Here is a 20,000-nt window from a genome sequence, read left to right as displayed (position 1 = left end):
ACACAATTTTTAGCTGATGACACTATCTCAAGGAAGAAGAAAATTGTATATATATATAAATAGATTTATAAATAAACAACGCTGTAACCCTGTCACCAACGCTGGTGTGTAAGTGTTGTGAAAGCAACTTTATGATAATGGAATCCGTCCTTCAATGTCTAACGATAAAAATACTCACAGCGGATGATTGGAGGTAATGAGGTTAACACAAGATTTCACTGGTCTCTCTTTGCTAAAACAAACATCCAAAATCACAGCAGATATTCAACATTATACATACATACATGTGTGTGTGTGTGTGTGTGTGTGTGTGTGTGTGTGTGTGTGTGCATGCATATTAAAAATGAATGAGAAAATACTTTTACAGCTATCATGTATGAAAGGAAGAAAATATTTACAATTTTATCAAGATATGCCACCGGTTTCAATAGTTTGTGACATTTTAGTCTTGCAATAAGACAAGGAATTATATTTACGTAATCTTTCAAGAGAACACTTGTACGAAGTGGGTTATTTGTACGTGGTTACCAGGTCTGGAGCGCGAGCATGCAATTTAAGCACATCTTATTATTTCTTTCATTTACCCATGATATTAACCGAATCCTAGAAACCTCTGAGGCACAAACCAAAGTGACATCCTAAACGTTGCACACTGTGCCCAGATGAGCTAATTCAGGGGGAAAAATCATATCTCGGGTTTAAATAATCACCTGAAAGTGGTTGAGGGATCGTGTGAACCACAATTTTAAGGACTATCAGCTAGAACCAAAATTATTTGTGTTTTTCTTTGTTTATGTAGGTCTGGGTTCAAATAACCAAATGAGAGTATATCGACCAAAATTGCTTTTTTGGTGTATTGCGGCGTATTTGGTGTATCTGTCAGGGTCTCCCTGCTTCAAGGTGAGAGTGGAGCATTCAGTCATCTGTGTCATACATCGCAAGCTGATGCGAACAACGTTGTAGTGATATCTGTAGGTTTTGATCCTACCAAGGACTATGCTGCTTGCAAAACAGAATGGGAGAAGCTGTCAGCTGGGGACATTGCCTTTTCGTGTAGTGAGCGACAAGGACAATGTCATGAGAACATCACCAAAGCTGATCTTCTTTCGTTTTTCTGTTCTACACTTTAAGCTGCGATCATTGGATTTTGAACAGAAAATTCTCTACCACATTGTTGATGGTCAGAAGAGCTGGAGTGAGGCAGCAAACCTTAATGTGATGCGATTTGTTGGTCACTGCCTGGAATCTAATTCGGAAGCTTGGGGTTAGTAAGCCGCGCTCTTAACCACTATGCTCACAGGAATACACCTTAGGAATGAGAACCCAGGTTCGATATTTCCCCAAGTCACCTGATGAAGGCTGGGGGGTATATCAGCCGAAATTTTGTGTTAACAACAAACAAAGTGAGGACAAATATCCGTCAAATTTAAATAATGTAAATAATGTAAGTAAGTGATCAGTTTTCACAATCTAGTGCAAATGATTATGATTTTATTTGTGAATGATAGGGCGGGGTCCATTGTATTTTTTCCTTCTTTGTTTGTGGTGGGGTAGACTATGGTAAAAATTCCATCCAGGGATTTGTTGGGAGTATTTTCTTTTTATTACATCGTGTTTTGGCCCTTCTTCAATTCCGGCATAAGCAAGGCAAAATCCTGCAAGACGGAATCTGACCTTCCTAATCAGATTTTTACCCCATAAAATAGATTAAATATTAAAAAAAAAGTGCATTTAAGATTAATTATTTCAAGAAAGTTATTAGGTCTTGAGTCTGTTTAATGTTTCCTGTTTTTATACGTGTTTAATCATGTTGGGGGTCAATAACTACCGATTTTACCCAATTTTATCATGCATACATACGCGAATATATTCACACATGTATATAGATTCATACATACACAAACATACATACGTCGTACGCGTAACTTACACAGCGTATATACAATTAAATAACTATGTTAGTAATTATTTGTTCGACAGTGTAGGATTAGTAAATTAAGATTTTATCCAGATTTGCCATATAATTTATGAGAATTACGATTCATGTCTTAAATTCTTTATCTGGCAACGCTGAGGCACGGCGTAGAAACGGTTCTGACGCTGACTATAATGGAGTGTACAATGAGGTTACAGGAATCGAGTTCCAATAATACTAGTACCCAGGCCGTTCACAATAACAGAAGAAAGCAAACGCTTGGTTTGTGGCGTGTAAAGTAATGTCATGACTGTGTGTGTGTGTGGTGTGTGTGTGTGTGTGTGTGTGTGTGTGTGTGTGTGTGTGTGTGTGTGTGTGTGAATATGCGCATCGTTGCACAAGGCTAGCGATCTCGAGAGAGAGAGGGTGAGTTGATTACATCGATCCCAGTATACAACTGGTACTTATTTTATCGACTCCGAAAGGATGAAAGGCAAAGTCGACCTCGGCGGAATTTGAACTCATAACGTAACGGCAGACGAAATACCGGCAAGCATTTCGTCCGGCGTGCTAACGATTCTGCCAGCTCATCATCATCTCTAAGTTATAATAGTATCAAGTATTAACTCAAGATTTGCACAAGATTAAATAAATAAATAAATATATACATACATATATACATACATACATATATATATAATATATATATTATATATATATATATATATATATATATATATATCGTGTGTGTGTGTGTTAGTGTGTGCACGTGGGTAAAATTTACAAATATACGTTAAGGAATCAAAGTGAAAGAACGTAGAAAACTTAATGGAATAAAAACATATTGATATCTCAAAGACGTCCTATTCAGTACAAGATGAGTGTACGGAGAGAGAGAGAGAGAGAGAGAGAGAGAGAGAGAGAGAGAGAGAGAGAGAGAGAGAGAGAGAGAGAGAGAGAGAAGACGAATAAGTACCCACCATTCCCACTTTCCGTAAATAGTTCGTTAAGAATTACCATTTATGGAAATCAATGTTGGAAAATAGCAGAAAGAAAACACACACACACACACATATCCAGAGGGGAAAAACACAAGTAAAAAAAAAAAAAAAGATATGAAAATAAAAAAAAAATAACGGATTTTATTTGGTGTAAAAGAAGCAAAATGACAAATGATTGGCATTAAATTGACAGTTGAAAAGTTCTTGGAGACAGCTTTCAGGAAGCACGGTTCGGCCTTAAACTAACAAACACGCTAACTCGATACATCTCTGTGAACTGATGATATCAACAAACACGTCAACACTAAACAAATACCAGAATGGCAGCCATGTTTTGCCAGACACTCTGCTTCTACTTCGCTATTTGATTTCTTGCAAATACTTGCCTCGTTTAACTTCTCATTAGCTGTTTGTTTTAAGAACTTCGCTTTAATTTTATTGATATTTTTATCCCTACATTATATTTATTTACGTTTTCGTTTTGTTTGTTATGGATATTTATGATGAGTTTGGGATATTTTTTCGGGTTTGTTTTTCTTATTCAAAACATTTTTTAACTAGGCGTAATGGATACCAAAAATGAAAGCAATTTATACCCTGTGCAAAGTACCTGGGTACAATGTCTACAGCAGCGAGCAAAGGTTGTCTACAGACACAGTATCCCGACACACACCCACACACACACCACACACACACACACAAGAAAGCTGTAGCTCTAAGTGTATTTTGTCTGCCTGTTTCACTGTAATTACACATTATCTATCTATCCATCCATCCATCCATCCATCCATCCAACCAACCTACCAACCGATCTAGCTAAGACAAGATGCAAATAATGATCATTACATAGTCTTGTTTTATTAGAGTAAATTTGGCTTACAGCTGTTTCCAGTAGTCATTACAGGTACATTACTGATAGGTTTACTCAATTGGTCTATTGATCAATTGAGGTAAATTGAACGACCTACAAAAATTAATGCTATTTTCGTCAGAGCTATTTCTCTCTCTCTCTCTCTCTCTGTATATATGTATATATATATATGTATATATATATATATATATATATATATATATTATATATATATATATATATATATATATATATATATATATATAACGGAAAGGTTTGCCAGAGTAAGCACATAAATGCGAAACAAGGTGGGAAAAATAGTACTCGACTACCAGATGTAGAGTATTACGCTTTATGAAAAAGCGTTAATATTATCACAAAAACTGTTACTCAAAGTTTCATGTTCCCGTTCTTAAACAAAACTGTCCGACGAACGTGAACGTGAACCTCTGAGTAACAGTTTTTGTGATATTTTTGCTGCTTTTCAGTAAAGTATCTATCTATCTATCTATCTATCTATATACATATATATACATATATATATATATATATGAATGGAACAACAACAACGTTAAGAGGCGACAACAAAACATTCGGAGAGTGAGAGGATACAAAAAAGGACAGGGAAAAACAAAGACGGGTCATTCGGAGCTTTCATCCATCAGTAGAGAAGCAGATCGTCTTTAGTAATCCCTCGTATATCGCGGTTCGGCTATCGCGGTTCGCCTATCGCAGTTTATTATTTAAGCTTATGTCAATTCCACCGTGGTGTTGTTTTGCATTTCTAATAAAATAAATAAATACAAATTATAAAAAAAAAAAAAATTATACACTACAGTACTGTTTCTCCTTCGCGGATTTTCACCTATCGAGAGGGCTTTTGGAATGTAGCACCCGCGATAGTCCATGGATTACTATATATATATATATATACACACACACACACACAAAATGGTACAAGAGCGCAAACACATCCAGACACTTAGGTGATACAAACAGGGGACAATATATTATCCAGACAGACGAAACAAAGAAAACAAGTACGGGTCATTCGGAGTTTTCTTTCCTCAGTCGAGTTCCAGATTATCTTTGCAATTTCGGCTGGCCATACTAACGTGTTACCCGTCGTATAATCGGGAATTTTGAAAGTATACTTCTGTCTGCATGGGGTAATATCAGGAAATATGACTCACAGAAGATCATTGTAATTAAACTTTTATCAAATTTCTTGGCGCCTGTACAAAATAACGAAACTAATGCTAATTTTAAAAGAAAAATATTTATTACCTTCAAATAAAATTTAATGAAACAAATTTCTCATTTGTATTTTTGCAGTAAATATATGTTATTATTTTTCTAAATTTTATCAACATAATTAAAATCTATTCCATTGAAAATCTGTCTCAGCAAAATCTTATTAAAAAAAAAAATGTCTATTTTACAGAGAGTTATTAAATACTCATCCTGCACCTCTTATGTTAACTCTCTGTATCTCTTTTACTCGGTCCCTCACTCTCTCTGTGTATACGATGTATCTTTCTCTTTTACTCTCTCCTCCCCCTCTCTCTCTATATATATACGATGTAAAACGTGAGGAAAAATCAAACTACTAACATTTGTATCGGCTATTGCACACACACATGTACATACACACACACACACACACACCACACACACACACACACTATATATATATATATAATATATATATATATATATATATATATATATACATACACATACATACACATATACATACACATATATATTTATATATATTGATAAAAATGGTAAAACAACAAAAGAAAGAAAGATACCTCGATATTATGTAAATAGAGGAATTTTACATTTACAGATATACACACACACACACACACACACACATATATATATGAGAGAGAGAGAGAAAATGTGCATAAAGTAGGTCAACAGGGATAAGTTAACCGAGGTGTTTACGTTAGGAAGCACTCCCATGGAGAGCTTGTGAAAATTTCAAGAGAGGAATATCCTGCAAGAAAACTGCTGTTTTGAATTATCAGAGAATCCCTGAGTTTATTTTCCGTTGTAGAATACGAAGAATAAAAATTGGGATCGGAGTTAATGACATTGCTTTAATTCCATGGGTACCATTTGTATCAACAACCCCATGGTGACTATCTTCGCATTCTGTCTTTAGATATGTCTGTTAATAATGATCGAGACATGCACACGATTTACATTACACTGCTGCCCGGGAAATTCTTTCATCAGAACTGTTTTCACAAAAAATACACGGAAACAACTTTACGTCTCACTTGAATACGAACCATTTCGGACTGATCAGCAAGGCTGTACCAGTCACAAACTGGGATTGATTCATGTCTTTATATTACACTCCGGTTTTCCTATACACCCACTGACCATTATTCTATCTTCGATCGTATTGTTTTCATCGATGTATTCGTATACGAAACGTAGTAACTTTCAGTGCTTGCGCCAGGTTCTATAGAAAAATAGAGATTCACATAAAATGAGAATTGCGTTGATATCACGTTGAATGCACCGGTTCTCGTCCGGACGCCGAAGTTAAGCAACGTCGAGCCTAGTGAGTACTTAGATGGGTGACCGCTTGGGAAACCTAGGTGTTGTAAGCGTCTCACGCTTAGGCACAGGAACGGCTTACCAACCACATGGTTCCGGGTTAAGTCCCACTGCGTGGCACTTTGGGCAAGTGACTTCTATTATAGCCTTGGGCCGACCAAAGCTTTGTGAGTGGATTTGGTGGACGGAAATTGAAAGAAGCCCGTCGTATAAATATGCGTGTATGCGTGTATTTGTGTGTCTGTTTGCCCCCCCCCATCGTCGCTTGAAAACCAATGTTTACGTCCCCGCAACTTAGCGGTTCGGTAAAAGAGACCGATCGAATAAGTACTACGCTTGCAAAAAATAAATTCTGGGCTCGATCTGTTCGACTAAAGGCGGTGCTCCAGCATGATCGCAGTCAAATGGCAAACAAATAAAACATATATATATACAAGACTACATTCGTTTCCAAAATTTCTAGTTTTATACCTCGGTAAAAAATACAAAAAAAAAACCCAAATCATTTTTACAATTAGCAATGTTTAAACCGAAATGGCTTCACCTGCCCCTTTTAGGGTTTAACTAAATTGTCTGTCAACATTTTATCCCTAATATTTACCTTTCTTCACACCTCACTATTAACTGCTTGGGTATTTTTGTTCAGACGTCATCTTTGGCACTCCCATCCCCTCTATCTGTTTTTTTTCTTTTTAACTCTATTCCTTTGTATTCCTCTCCACCCATGCCCTCGTCTTATAATACTTTCCTGTCTCCATTCTTATTATCTCCCCATCTCCCTTTCCTTACTCTCTGCCTTCCATCACCCCACTCCGCTTCCCTTCATTCCATGCTTGTCTCTTATAACAATTAGTTCTCTTTCGAAGAATGGTGTAAATGTGGACGACGGATGCCACCGTTTCAGCCCTTTCCTTCAATCTTCTCCTTATATCCTCGTCTCCCTGCCATGGCAGCTTTCAAACCGCAACTCAACGATTTACAAGAAGCAGATCGCTTACATCATTAAAGGGAGTTAATAGCGTAGAAGATTGCTTAATCCCGGCAACTGAAGGGAAGGGATTTCATGTCACATGGTTGTAAGTGCTCCCTGCTCGGAAATATGAACACTGAAAGGGACGAGGGTGGTGGGTTGGGGCACCAACCGGCTGGGATTGGGTTAAGAGAGGATGAAGGGAGGGAGAGCAAAAGGTTGTGAAAAAAGGGAAACAGGGTAAAGAAAAAGGGAGGAAGTGATATAAAAAGTAGAGGTGGTATTAGAGAGAGTGGGGGGAGGAAAATGAAGATGGAAAGAAAAACTAATGAAATTAGTGGGAAAAGGAAAAAGAGGAGGGGGAGACTGTGTGAAAGACAGTTCTATTATTAAGAAAAAGAATATGGAACAAGCTTTTATTTCCAATAAACTCACCATTTTTTCTATATTCTAAAATGATACGTATCGGGAGAGAGAGAGAGAGAGAGGGAGAGAGACAGAGGGATAGAGAGAACGAGAGAGAAAGAGAAAGAGAGAGAAATAAAGAGAAAGACAGAGAAAAAGAGAGAAAGAAGGAGAGAGAGAAAGCGTTACACACACACACACATCATTTGTGACTGTGTGTGTGTGTGGGGGGGTGTTTCTTACTGTTCCTTTGTTGTCTCTCTAAGGTTCTCTTCTCTCTCTCTCTCTGTCTCTCTCTCTCTCATCTCATACGAAGGCGCATGGGCTCGTTGTTCGGATGTTACGCCCACGTTCAGAATGTCTAGGTTCGGTTTCTGGACCGAGAAATGTGTCGGGTCCTTGAGCAAGACACTTCACCTTATTCCAGTCTGAAAATGAGTAACAACCGATTGCTGGTACTGCTCCCAAACCAAGGACTGATATTTTAGATGTTCCGCTGGATAAAGAGCAGGGGTGGGGCCGAGGGTGTGACTGTGCCTGCACATGACTTCTCAGGCACCTAAAATAATTAACGATAGCATGGTACCTGTTACCAATATATAATCCCTTGTGAGTGTCGCATAAGTTTTTGGACGTGTGTATGTATATGTGTGTTTGAGGTTTAGCTATTAGCGCAACATAACAAAGATCTCACACACACAAACCTATTAAAACAAGTGTTTTTAAAGAAATAATAACAATAAAGATTAATGATAGACAGGACTCAATACATGTGTTATGTCAAATATTTATTACAGGAATGTTGACAGGCGTGGCTGTGTGGTAAGTAGCTTGCTTACCATCCACATGGTTCTGGGTTCTGTTCCACTGCGTGGCACCTTGGGCAAGTGTCTTCTACTATAGCTTCGGGCCGAACAAAGCCTCGTGAGCGGATTTGGTAGACGAAAACAGAAAGAAGCCCGTCGTATATATATATATGTGTGTGTGTGTGGTGTGTGTGTGTGTGTGTGTGTGTGTGTGTGTGTGTGTGTGTGTGAGCGTGTGTGTGTGTGTGTGTGTGTGTCTGTGTTTGTCCATCCACCATCGCTTGACAACCGATGGTGGTGTGTTTACGTCACCGTAACTTAGTGGTTCGACAAAAGAAACCGATACAATAAGTACTAGGGTTACAGAGAATAAATTTGACTAGAGGCGGTGCTCCAGCATGACCGCAGTCGAATGGCTGAAGCAGATAAAAGAATAATAAAATAAGGTACTTCGAAGTTGGCTGCTGATGGCTCGATTCAAAGCAGTTGAGATTAACCACCAGCAGCGAAACTTTGAAGTGACTGTCAACATTCCTGCGCGTGGAGAGAGAGAGAGAGAGAGAGAGAGAGAGAGAGAGAGAGAGAGGGAGAGAGAGAGAGAGGAGAGAGAGAGAGAGAGGAAGAGAGAGAGAGAGAGAGAGACAGACTGAGAGACAGACAGACAGAGAGAGAGACAGAGACATGTAAAAAAAAAAGTGAGACAGGGAGAAAAACTAGAAAATGTAATAAAAAAAGATAAATAAATAAAGGAACATGGGAGAATTTTGTGGGAAGAGTTTGAAATGGAGAGAAAAATAAACAGGGAAGAAGAAAAGTGCCAAAGTAGCGAGTAATTGGCAGCAAAACTAACCAATTATTTGCGAAACATTCCAGAAAGAGTTACAAGAGCTGGTGAGTTTGGTAAATATTTGTTATGTCGTCTTTCTACAAATAGTGATAAAGTCTGACTTGAGAGTTGGGAAGAGAGAAAGAAGGGGAGAGAGGGGCAGGAGGAGAAGAGAGAGAAAATGGGGGAGAGGAGAGAAGAGAAGAGAGAGAGAGGGGAGAGGAGAGAGGGGGCAGAAGTAGAAAGAGAGTGATACGAGAGAGGAGGGGGGCAGGAGGAGAAGAAAGAGATAGAAGAGAAAGATAGGGGGAGGGGGAGATGAGAGAAGGGGCAGGAGGAGAAGAGAGAGGATGAGAGAAGGGTAGGAGAGAAGAGAGAGATAGGGGAGAGGGGAGAGGGGGAAGGAGAAGAAAGAGAGAGATACGAGAGAGGACAGAGAGGGGGCAATGATGATAATAAGAATAACGATTTCAAATTTCAGTACAAGGCTAGTAATTTTAGGGGGAGGGGGTAAATGGGGAGGTATAAAGGGGAGGGGATAAATGCTAAACTTATTTTATCGACCCCCGAAAGAATGGAAAGGAAAGTTAACCCCGGCGAAATTTAAACTCAGAATTTAATAACGGACGAAACGCCGCTCAGCATTTTGTCCGGCTTGCTAACGATTCTGCCAGCCCATTACCTTAATGATAATAAAAATGCTTTCAAATTCTGGCACAAAGCCAACAAGTTGGGTGAGGCTAAGTCGATAACATTGACCCGAAAGGATGAAAATGCAAGTTAACCTCGGTGGAATTTGAACGTAAAAACGACGTAAATCCCGGAGTTAAAGTATTTTGCCTGACTTTCTACCGATTCTGCCATCTCGCCGCCCTACAATCGTTAATAAATATCCTTTTCTACTCTAGGCACAAGACCCGAATTTTTTGAGGAGGGGGCCAGTCGATTACATCGACTTCAGTACGCAACTGGTACTTAATTTATCGATCCCGAAAGTCGACCTCGGCGGAATTTGAACTCTGAACGTAAAGACAGACGAAATTACCTATTTCTTTACTACCCACAAGAAGCTAAACACAGAGAGGACAAACAAGGAGAGACAAACGGATTAAGTCGATTATATCGACCCCAGTGCGTAACTGTTACTTATTTAATCGACCCCGAAAGGATGAAAGACAAAGTCGACCTCGGCGGAATTTGAACTCAGAACGTAGCGGCAGACGAAATACCGCTAAGCATTTCGTCGCCCTACAATCGCTAATAAATATTAACCTACTGATGAGTACGGCTAATTAGCTGAAACACAGAACTGCCTCACATCGTCAAAGACACAGACAATACCATTGTCAAATTCTTCAAAAGGTGGAGATGAAGCTTGAGTATGGAGATGGTTTGGTGATGGAGCGGAAATGAAACGAAAAGGCAGATGACAATGTGCGTGCGCGCAGGCGTGGTGTGTATGCGTGCGTGGTGACGTCATTGAGTGTACACGTGAAGCAAGGAAAATAAGATGAATGTTCTGCAGCCGCCGCCGCCGCCGCCGTTTGTTGGAGTCTCATTGGTGATACATCATACTCCAACATCAATGGCTGCCAGACACTTCAACACAGATTTCATTAGCAACCTTATTAACTCATTCACCCTTCCCCGTCTTCTCCCCCTACATCTTATCATCATCACCATCATCACAGTAATCGACCTCAATGATATCTTTATTGCAACTGTTAGAATGGTGATGATGATGATGATGATGATGATGATTATCATCAACATTGATATGGTCATTGTTGGAGCTGATGTGTTGTCAGAGACACAATGGCTGAGTCAATAAGTTACAAGGCTCTTTCACCCCCGGTGTCACAAGTTCATATCTAACGGTGGGCGTTGAGTTGTATCGGTGCTTAAGAGGGAGAGAGCGAGAGGGAGAGAGAGAACATAGTACCTAATACATAATTAATAAATCATTACTATCGAGGCTACCACAACCATCACCACAGCAACCGCAACAACAACACGGCGAACATCATTACCAATAACAACACTCACCTCTCCCATCTTCCTGCACAGTCGATATTGAGGACATTTAGGTTTCAAATTCTTGACACAAGGCCAGCAATTTCGAGCGGTGGCGGGTAAGTTGATTACATCGACCTCCGTATTCGACAGAAACTTATTTAATCGACCCCGAAAGAATGAAAGGCGAAGTCGACCTGGGTAGTATTCGAACTCGGGCTGCGTGAAGACGGACAAAATGCCGCTAAGCATCGGCGGTGCTAATAACTCTTAAAGGACTTCTATGTTTTATCCTTCCACGATCCATGTCCCACCCTCGACTCACATCTCACTATTGGTCAATTCTCCCTCCTTTCAATTCTGTTATCAGATCGTTCTCTACTTTCCTTTTTAATCCGTCTTGTTTCAAGACCATTCACACACACACAAACACACATATACACACAAGTACACACACACGCGCGCGCGCACACACATTTGCTGTAATTCTGTTAGGGGAATAAATGAAAAATGAGGAACGCATTGAAGAGTTACGTGAAACAGCACCAGCTGAGTAAAAATCAATAAATTACACAAAGCTCAATACACGTACATACATATATACGCGCGCACACACACACACGCACGCTCGCATAAATATGAGAGGCAAACAGATAAATAGAGGCATAGATACATGCGGGAAAATGGCTAAAAGTTTTCCCTCTTTATAATTATATCATACTAGCAGTATCGCCCGGCGTTGCTCGGGTTTGTAAGGGAAATAACTATATAAGCATTTTTAGAGATATAAAGTATAATAGCCATCTCAATATGGTTAACCACAAAGGGGGGGAGTGTTACTGTAGCTTTTTACGTTCTGATATTTAATAATAAATTTTTAGAGAGTTACTTCCCTTATATATGCCAAAAATGCATTAAAAATGAGAAAAATTGATGGTAATTTTTTTTTTAAATCGTAGACGCGGGCTAATACCCAGAAGGGCTCGATAGGAATCACGACTATAAGATACCCAGTTTGGGTTAAACTGCACCGCAAAATGTGGGAGTAGTTAGGAATCTAAATCGTAGGAGACAGACAGCACACAACCTCACTTTTATATATAAAGATGTTACATATTTATTATCTCATACCTTGATACGAAGATCCCAGTTGACAGAGTAACTGTTGCATTGTTGAGTATATAAACAGTTTAGCTGCTTGTTTCTCTGGAGACTTTCAGAATGATGTAGACGCCGCTGATGAGAACCCAGTAAGGTCCGAAAATCGATTAAGGTTGTTCATCATTTTTTTTCCAGTCTGTGCGGAGAAATGGCTCAAAATTTGCCCTGTTTATAATTATACCATGTTACTTGTACATAATTGAGCGTTACAGCAGATGCATGCAGATTATCTACTAGATTCGGTTACTATCATTATTATTATTCACGACATTTTAAATAACAAACATTCAAAGGTAATTTTTCTGACACAGTTTCAGACGTTTTGGCTTATTTGGAGAAAGCGTCTTCTTCTAAGTCAATCGATGGAGAACGACAGAAACGGGTGAAAATTGACGATAAAACAGGAAGACACAAAATCTGCTTTCGTTTCCATTTGCAATGAGCTTCTTATTGAAGCAGACACTTCAGGCTCTGCTTAACCAACAAAATGTCATCACAATTCAGAATATTCTTCACATTTTTGCTTATCGAGTCTTCCATATTCATGTCACTAACGTGTGTGCGCGTGTGCGTGCGTGTTTGCATAATCTTTTGCACGTCTCTCTCTGTCTGTCTGTCTGTCTGTCTGTCTCTCTCTCTCTCTCTCTTCGACTCTTCTCAATGTCCCACACAGGTCCTAATTCTATTCTTTCCTCGTGCTTCACAATCTCCCATCATTATATTCCTCACCATTTACATATATTATTCATATTTTTTTATGCCCTCATTTCCGCCATTTGTTTCTTTTATTTCCATCATCTTTTCTCTGTCTGTCTGTTTCTCTCTCTCTCTCTCTCTCTCTCTCTCTTCTCTCTCTCTCTCTCTCTCTCATTCTTTAATTTTTACATTATCTTTCTTACTCTGTGAGTTCTTGCATAATTTTCTGTAGAATTCATTGCAGCAGATAATTAACAAACGAGGAAAGAAACAGAGAAAATATGAGAAATTCGTTAATTATGAGATTCAGTTCTACGAAGTTTTGGTTTCTATAGAGACTAGCCATGAAACTCCACTATATTCTTCAACATTCTTTCTAATTAATCTGACACACAATATGATTCTTTAGTTTCGTATTTGGAATGATTTATATTTCGTATTGCCAAAAAGATGAAAGATTCTTTAGTCTTGGCAGTGATTACTGAAGCGGAACAACATGAGTGGACATTCTGGTACGAGTAAGAAACCATGAAGGAAACGAAATGGACTGAATTGATTCGTCAGGAATTTTCTGAAGACTTCAATAATACAATGAAGAGACATCGTTAAAGAACGTAGGACACAGACACACACACACACACACACAAAGGTGACGGTGAAATACATGTATAAGAGGAGAAGCCATGACAGCCATTCGGACCGATAATCTAATGGTTGAAACACAATTTGACGTTGTAGATAGGCAAGTTCATATTTCGCTCTCGTGATTCCCTTCAAATTTTACTTATGGTGTGGATGTGGGTTCCTTTAAAACTAAACTGGATCTCTTCTTGTCAGGGGTTCCAGAAGAACCTACCTCTCGGCAGGAAACACAGATACGGGCAGCGACGTCGAACTCCCTTGTTGATCAAGTACCACGTATCAGAGGTGGCTTCGCATACTAGTGTAGCTCATTCAACGGTAGTACTCCAGCATGGCCGCAGCCTTCAAGCTGAAACATTTTTAAGGATTAAGGATTTAAGGATATCGATAAAGATCGCCAAATAACATTTCAATAGTTTTCTAATTTTAGACACTGGCTCTACATAGACGCGATGTTACAAGTTTATGTGAATTTACTTTAGCTAAAATCGAGGATCTTCGCTACCAAACGTGTTTGGTAACAAGTCATACATCCACCAGAGAAAGTTGTGTTTTTCTATACAACAGTTATAACAGGATTGTTATCATAACTGGTTTGCCTCTAAAATAGACTCGTTCATGGTACATGTTTGGTTGCGATGTTATTGCGATCTAAAACATTCATTTACTTATTCTAGTAAATACGCAATTGTGTACACAGACAACATGAAGACACAGTTGGAGGGATGTAGCAATAAAGAAGCAGCAATGGTTGATACAACAGAGAGTGAGGAGGAGAAAGATGCACACGCGCACACACACGTACGCACACGCACGCGTGCACACATCAAGCTCATAGAAAAATGGTGAAGAAATTACACGAGAAGCTGAATGAGATGAAATATAGGTCTGTGTGTTTGTGGGAATATGTTAATGTGAATAGGTGTAGATATAGGTATGTTTGTGTGAATGCATTTATGCATGAATGTACGTATGAATGACTCATATGTGTTGGGTCTGAACGAGTGTGTATATGTATGCTTGTTCTCTTCTGGTTTTGAGAAATCTTCCTGTAAGAAAGAAGCTTGTTTCTAACAAAGATACTAAACTCCATCATAGGAACGTTGATAGCAAAATCAATGTCAGATTTTGAACTTGAGTAAAGTCTTGCATATTTTTATTGTTCCGCTTTCAGATGATTTTCGTAATGTGCGAATTAGCTGGTCGATTACATTTTCCAGTAAGGGCACCAACTATTATTGGTATCATAGAACCTGGAGGATTCGAAACTGATAATCTTAGTAATCGAGCGGAACAATGAATTTAATTAAAATAGAAAGTTATGTATCGATCACAACTCTTTCATGAAATCGCATACACTTGCTTCGTTTCTCGCAATTTTACAATCTACTTCAAAGTGAGACTGCGCGGATGACCATCGTAGATTTTCAAAACGGTGGCTAGGAGCGTGAAGAACAATAGCCATGGCGAGAAAAGGCAGGAAGAAACTATATCACGTGACTAATCGAAAGGCAGAATGTCTAAAGCGACTCTCAAAATCGCCAGGGGCCTTGTCTTTTACCATACTGGTAGGGTTCTGTACAGTTTCTGCTCTTACGGTTCTCACCCGTTAAACGTAAAAAGTTTGGATGGAAACGGAAGCTATTATATTTAATATCGGAAACACATGATTGCAAAGCAAACGTCATTACCAGGTTGTCAAGCCTGCATCACATGCATACGCACATATGCACACAGACATACACATACACGCACGCACAAGAGCCAGGTTTCAAATGAAACCAAGGAGGACTGATAAACAGTTTAATTCGGGCATTAGAAAGAGACAATATGATTGAAAGCGCTTTAAAACCATAAAGCTATGTGTGAATAAGTATGTGTGTTTGTGTGCGTATGTGTAAGTGCGTATACGCATATGTACACATAAACACATACATAAAAACTAACGTTTGTAAAAATTTGTTTGAATGAGGGCGTAAATATACGTATATTATCTATCTATCTATCTAATAATGTAGTCTGTCTATTATTCTATTTTTATCATCTATCTATCTATCTATCTATCTATCTATCCTAAAACACACACATTTACAAAGAGAGAAGAGGGTTGAAAGAATAGCTAGATAAATAAATAAATAAATAATAAATCATATAATATATATATATATATATATATATATAAATAATATATATAATATATATAAATATATATATATATATAATATATATATAATATATATATATATATAATATATATATAAATAATATATATATATAATATATATATAATATATTATATATATATATATATATATAATATATATATATATATATAGTTATATATATATATATATATAATAGATATATAGATAGATAGATAGATAGATAGATAGATAGATAGATAGATAGATAGATAGATAGATAGATGGATAGATAGAGAGAGAGAGAGTCTTGTACGCGTCCATCTTGATGCATTTGCATGTATAAACCAGACAAAAATGATATACATGAAAATGAACATTTTACACACACACACACACACGATGAGATGCAACGGAGTCTGGAGTGAAATGGCAGGTAGAGGCGATGTTTTAGTTTGGTAGAAAATAATGAGCAATTTGTTGGAATATTTTGCTTAAGACCAATTAATTTCCGATATATCATGAAATAATATGAACATATTAACCAGCATGTCACACTTGCCGGTTTCAATGTGACATTCATCGTTGGGAGAAATCTCTGCGAATGTCTGTCTGTCGAGATATAGACACGTGATCACATTTTGACAGACAAATATAAGAGGAATGGGATGGGACTGGAATAATGCTTTGGATTGACAATATAAGTGTGGGTGAGGGAAAGACGACGAGCTGACACAAACGTTAGCACGCCCGGGCGAAATGCTTAGTAGTATATCGTCTGTCTTCACGTTCTGAGTTCAAATTCCGCCGAGGTCGATTTTGCCTTTCATCCTTTCGGAGTCGATTAAATAAGTACCAGTTATGCACTGGGGTCTGTCCGTGTTAGCCCTCTCTGTGTTTAACTCCTTGAGCGCAATAAAGAATTAAATATAAGCATTGGTGAGTGAAAGACAACAAGCTAGTATATATATACATACATATATATATATATATATATATAATATATATATATTATATATATATATACACATAACTTCGTCAAATATGTTGCTAGGAAGTTTCTAATTCCGAGGATAATAACAATTTATACATTGTTTGCTTATGATACTGATCATATGGGCCCCATTATGTCTGTTTTACGGTACCCAACCATCGTAAAATATAATCTTCACAATGGGTACCTCAACATTGTCGGGTATAACGAAGGCGTACGGCGTAAAAATTGGAGAACCTCAAGTTTTAAACGAAAATTTAAAATTTGGACCGAAACACGAAGAAGAAAATTCGTTTCTTCCAGTAAAGCAAGACCTAATGCTTTTATTTGCAATCAGACTGTAAGCTGGATATATTTCACCGAAGATGAGTGAGAAGGAGTCTGAGAACGTAGGGGTAAGACGACATAATCGATGGAGATATTCTAAAGATAGTCAACACAAGACCACTTACTCTTGTTACCAGTGCCAACTCAAGATCACATGCCCTCGTTACCAGCTTTCGATTGGACACCAATGGAGAGAGAAAGAGAAGAAGGCTGAAAGCTACACGGTGCAGAACATACATAACTGACACGAGAGAGGTCAATGTCACATGGCTAGATGCTAAGAAAACCGCAACCAACAGAATCTCGTGGCGTCAAAGGAGGGAATAAGAAGCTTGTTACATCACACGAAATGAATAGCCGCATGAAAAACGACAGATGCCAGTCTAATCTATCTAAACCTCACATTACAATTTATATTTTAATGGGGTCCCGCAATGTTTAGTGATATAAGAAAGAAGTGACTAGAAGCAAGGCTGTGCGGTAGAAAAAGAAAATCAACCGACGAAAGATTAGAAATATTTGATTAAAATAAATAAAATAAAAAAGTAAACGGTCAAAGGTTGAAATGCAGAAATGTCTCCCGTTTGTAAACACTGCCCAGATGGCTGCCATTTTAAACCAAAAATAAATTGAAGTAAGACCGAATAAAATGTTGCTTTTCGCAGCATCTCTTCGACAATTCGAGGCAGACACATTTAAGAGGGAACAGATTCTGACTAGGCTTACCCGCTTCCTATACTTTGGTTACAATTCCTCGACCAACATATCCCATAACAAGTATATGTGTTCACACACACACACACACACGTACGTACGTACGTCGCAGAATTACTATTCGTTGTCGTTGATATTTACTGCTTAAAACATGTTTTATTTTAAAACTCTTTTTAGTTTTAGTTGAGGTTTGTTGTTGTTGTTGTTGTTGTGGTTGATGTACTTCACAATCTTTTTACATTCAATAAATCTCACGTGATGAGATTTCAAATCTTCGGGAAAAAAAAAATTAAACAAATGGATGACGATGGCTACGACGACGACAGACGATAAACTCATTGTTAATTTTGATGAATATTGTTGTGGTGGCGGTGGCGGTGATGATGATGACGACGACGACGATGGTGATGATTACGACGATGGCGCTGGTATTAGTGATGATGTTGATGATGGTTGAGTTGGTGATGGTGGTAGTGATGTAGACGATATTGATGGTGGCGGTGCCGCTGGGAGTGACAACGATGACGGTGGTGGACGTGGCTGTAGTGGTGATGATGATACTGACGACGATGACGACGATGAACTATGATCATAATGAGCGAAAAATGGTTGTAGCGATGAGGATGATGACGACAATGATCATGATGGTGATGATGATGGTTGTGCTGGCAGTGGTGATAGTGATGATGATGATGATGATGATGGTAGCGATCGCTGTTCTAACAGTATCGTGCACAGGTAGGGATGGTGGCGCTGGTGTAAATGGTGGTGGTGGTGGTGGTGTCTGGTATTAAAATCTACTGACATATGCTGCCACATTGTTAAGTAACAGAAATGTCAAAGATCAGCGGCGCCATCTGCCATGAGTTGTATGGTATTGTTAGGCAACATTAATGAATAACATTGGAGCAGATTCACAAATCAAAGCGACACAACCATCAAGATGATGTTCTATTTGTATAGTAACTACACACACACATACACACATATCTACATATCTGTCTACATATCTGTCTATGTATGCATGTATATATGTATCTATCTATATACCTATATATATGTGTATATATATATATATATCAATTTGAAGACACCACTAGAATGGACGAAAGCGCTAATATATGATATATGATGTATAAAAACATGTAATATACGAATAAATATCTGAAAATATAAAACCATCCGGATTTCTGAGTACCTCATTTCTTCTAATATAAAATACCTGTACATCATCTCCAAACATTCTAACATATATATATTACAGATATATCTGGTGTAATTTGGCTGCTGTCTCTAGCAAGCTGAACAACCGCTTGCAGACTCGCCTCACCTCACACACACCCATTGATAGATAATATGTAGATGGCGCCACACCATCACAACCACTAGTAATAATAATAATAATAATCAGTAAAAGAAGGCTCTCCATGTATGAATATAGGTTACACGAACGAACACAAAACCACAAAGCAAAACGCACACACACACACACACACAAACACACACACATCGTCGACGAAGAATTTCGCTGAGGTTATGGTTATAAGTGTATTTGCCAAGTTCCATTCATTTCCCACCTGTAAGCACTTGAACGATTAACGAACACAAAAGGATGGACTGAGAGACGGAGAGAGAAACCACACGCAGTAGAGAGAATGGAACATTCTGGAAAACTTGCAGTCCTTTTCGTACTCTATCACTGTGCGTGTGTGTGTGTGTGTTTAGATATGTGCTTCTTTCTCTCTGCCTGTATTATGAGAGGCTGAGAGATGCATGCAGCCAGAAAAAACAACACGTTCGACCGTATCATTTGCCATGTAGAACTCTGCAGTTCATTCATCGATTCAATCGTCACACTGTTCTTTCTATCTATTCTATTATAATCGCATAAACCGACGTATGCACACACTCACAAACACGCGCTATCATCAAAGTGGTCATCTGACGAGGGTATTAGTG

General features: G+C 38.3%; 1 protein-coding gene and 1 pseudogene across 3 annotated transcripts in view; one reads left to right on the top strand and one right to left on the bottom strand.

The window, feature by feature from the left end:
• The window catches only part of LOC115218050 (protein prickle-like), a 117,042-nt gene that overhangs the window by 51,688 nt on the left and 45,354 nt on the right, over positions 1-20,000 (bottom strand). The window lies entirely within an intron of this gene.
• On the top strand, positions 6,281-6,399 carry LOC115220680 (annotated as a pseudogene).

This window comes from Octopus sinensis, linkage group LG1 (genome assembly GCF_006345805.1).
Source record: "Octopus sinensis linkage group LG1, ASM634580v1, whole genome shotgun sequence".
NCBI lineage: Eukaryota > Metazoa > Mollusca > Cephalopoda > Octopoda > Octopodidae > Octopus > Octopus sinensis.
The sequence above is the reverse complement of the archived record's forward strand: the minus strand, read 5'-3'. Positions and strand labels throughout refer to the sequence as shown.